The sequence below is a fragment of the Camellia sinensis genome, chromosome 2, assembly GCF_055761805.1.
Source record: "Camellia sinensis isolate YWXY chromosome 2, ASM5576180v1, whole genome shotgun sequence".
Classification (NCBI taxonomy): Eukaryota; Viridiplantae; Streptophyta; class Magnoliopsida; order Ericales; family Theaceae; genus Camellia; species Camellia sinensis.
The window spans coordinates 113,472,624-113,476,003 of record NC_138962.1 but is presented as its reverse complement, the minus strand read 5'-3'; the positions used below and the strand labels follow the sequence as shown (position 1 = coordinate 113,476,003).

Below are 3,380 nucleotides of genomic sequence, written 5' to 3'. Positions count from 1 at the left end.
AATATTTAAATCATATCTTTTAAGTGTGATTAAAAATATTTAGAACACATCTTTTAGGTGTGATTAATAACATTTAGATCACATCTTTTAAGTGTGATTAAAAATATTTAGATCACATCTTTTAAGTGTGATTAATAACTAATAAAATGTGTGATAAAAAAAAGAATTCAACATATTTAAATAATAATCAATATTATTTTTGTACGAGCATTTGAAGAATGTAATACATACTATATACTATATTTTGAATCACAACCATATATTGAATGGAATAACGTCATATATTTCATAAATGAAAGTTAAATGTTCAAAAGTATATATAAAGGAATTAATAAAAAGTTTTTAACTGTGATTACATATATTAAAAAATGAAAAAAAAAAAAACTTGAAAAAACTAAGTTCTTGAATTCTTTGACCATATTTTGCATCTCTCCAGGAAATTTCTGACCTGAAAAATAAAAACACAAATTAATTCAGAAATCGCCAGAAGTATATGAATAAACATACTATTTTTGTAGAGACTGTTCTTATCTTACAAAAGACAAAATCGAACATTTTCTCATCACACTGACTCTTCATCCCCTGCATCAATAGAAAATAAATAACGACTTTGATTGTTACTAGTATAAAATGTTTGTATTGTCATATATAAATATGACATATATATAATCAATAAATCTAAAATGAAAATCTTCAATGTATGGCCAAATATTTTAAAGTCATGAGACCAAATATATAGAGAATCAACAAATCCAAACTTATAAATCAAACATAACAAATCACTCTAAATAGAGTGTAATTTTTTGAATTCAGCTTCTGGCAAACAAGAACTCAACTTAACTCAATTGATTCATAATCCAACTAATTTGAAACTAAAAATAAATTAATAAAAGAAAAAAGAACTGCATAATTGGTTTCCTATCCAATTATGAAATAGCAACAGAGAGCAAGTTACTGGACATAAAGTCAACAAAAGAAAAAAGGGTTATACAATGCTTACTCATTCCATTCAAACAAATTTCAGACATACACCAGCTGGACATAAAGCCATTAAGAGTAGCAAACCAAGCTAGGCAATAAACCCTTGGAATCTATTTGCTAATTCTTTACATAAAACTCACTTCACTTGTGTACAATTAGTGCCATCAGTGGTCAAGAGTGAGTAACTTTAAAATCCAAGGGGTAAATTTTGCTACAGAGCATCAATACATTCAATCTAGTGCTACTTTTTGTAACCATTTTATTTGGCAGCCTGGTGCAAAACACATTTGAGGATCTGTCAGTGGACGTGTAAAGATGAATGAAGACAGCGTAGAGCTTACGATGTTGGGTTCAATAGCCTCTCAGTATTACCTAAGCTACATGACCGTGTCAATGTTTGGTTCAAACATGGGGCCAAGATACATCACTTGAAGTAAAAATTCCAACATATCGACTATTTAACTTTCATTTTATTTTCTTTAAACAATCTTTTACCTCACTTATTTTGATCCCAGGTTTTCCTACACATACACTATGATGTCTCTATTAGAAGGCATTTTCTTACTAGTACTTAAAAGTCTGCTTTGCAATTACAAGGTTAGGTTGGGCTAGTCCTAAGTTAAATGACCCCAAATCACAAATCAAGGCCAATGACACCAGACCCTATGAGGTCTCTATCAAATTTGGAACCAAGAAAAGAAAATTAATGCATATTGTTTGTCATGATCTTTCGAGATATACCAGTCAAGGAAAACATTATGTGATTTCCATGTACATTGATTTTTAGTCCAGCATATTATCAAACAAATGGTATGCGTAATTTGATAAACGGACGAACAAACACGAAAAGCATACAAACCCATAGTGATCCAATTTTTTTTCCAAATGTAATGCTTTTCATATGATTTTCTCTAATAATTTTGGAGTATTCTGATATATATATATATATAAACACTTTCGATATGTGCTGGTCTCTAACGCATCTTCGTTCACCATTAGCAAACAATTTAGAGAACTATGCGTGTCAGACAGTGATAAAATATGAGTGGGAAGAGAGGAGAAAAAATTAATTGCAACAAATATGAGGGTGGTTTGCCAGCAGGAAAAAAAATGAACAAAGTGAGCACTCTTAGAAGTAAACTTACACCGATATTGCCCTTACAAAACTGCCAGCCCCATTCAAAGATTTAGCTACAAAACTCATGATACATTTCAGTACATCAACATTCAGATCAGTTATATTTGTCCGCTTCCGCTTCTGCTTCATAGTTTCTGAAGAAAAAATTATAAAATTATGAAATTCATAAACTACAAAAAGACAGTACATCAACACACAAATCAGTTATATTCGTCAAATTCTGGTTCATAGTTTATGCACGAAACTCTTAAGCTTATCAGCCATAAACCACAAAAGATTAAGAAGAAGAAAAAAAATTACTTCAAAATAATTGAAATAAGGGTTGAAATCCAGCTGTGTTGTTGCACTATCACATGCAATTGACGTCAAACAGAAGAAATGGTGTGAACAAAATAAGGCCAAAAGAAAGGGTATGAACAAAAGAAGGCCAATCACTATCAAGAGCACGTAGACTATTCTATTTATTTCTTTTCAGAGGCAATTAAGTTACTTTATACCATTTACATAGCGTACTCTTATTATGTATAAAGCCTCGTTACATTCCTCACCCCAAACCATATTGAATGTTTGGCTCATCCATCCATGGTCAGTTCTTGTCCATTCTCATCTAAAAGTCAACTTAATAACAATGTAATTACAAATACTACTAAGACTACTTCTCCAAAAACTTCTTAAAGTTCTTCATTGTCAAAATAGTTGAATCAAAAATCTAAAGCAAAAAATGAGAAATAGAAAACATAAAGGGAAAAGGAAAACAAAAAGGGAGCAAAAAAAGAAAAAGAACAGGTAGAAGAATTGCAAAACAATTAAATAAAATTTGAAGTAGAGTGGGTGCAAATCAAATGCCTCCAAATCTGTCCCCTCCACTGCGTCCTTATTTTGGGCTTATGTATAAGATTCTTTTCCAAGCTAAGAGTTGATAATCTTAGCTAACGACTTCTAGAGCGAGAACATACAAATAACTAATTAGATAGGCGAATTCATAGCAAATTTTTTAATAATTGATGTGATCAACTAGATGGACTCATTGCAATGACCAAGTGAAAAAAAAGATCGAACACTTGGGAAAAAAATAAAAGACACTCAGAAAGCTAAAATTGTATCACAAAAATTGAGAATATAGGTTCAATAATATATCACTATCTCAACCCTTCCAAAGAACTTGATGGCAGAATGGGAGAATATAATGACCATAAAACATCAGGATGAGAATCTATGTGAGTTGATTTCTGACCATACTGCCAAATTAGTACTTAGCTGG

The 3,380-nt window shown here is 30.9% G+C and overlaps 1 long non-coding RNA gene across 1 annotated transcript; it reads right to left on the bottom strand.

Annotated features, from left to right (window-relative positions):
• Positions 1-262: 262 nt before the first annotated feature.
• On the bottom strand, positions 263-3,105 carry LOC114316660 (uncharacterized). Its single transcript, XR_014360429.1, has 4 exons — positions 2,420-3,105; positions 2,127-2,253; positions 537-582; positions 263-448 (listed from the first exon to the last, which is right to left on the bottom strand). It is a non-coding gene; the product is annotated as an uncharacterized LOC114316660 (long non-coding RNA).
• Positions 3,106-3,380: the final 275 nt, after the last annotated feature.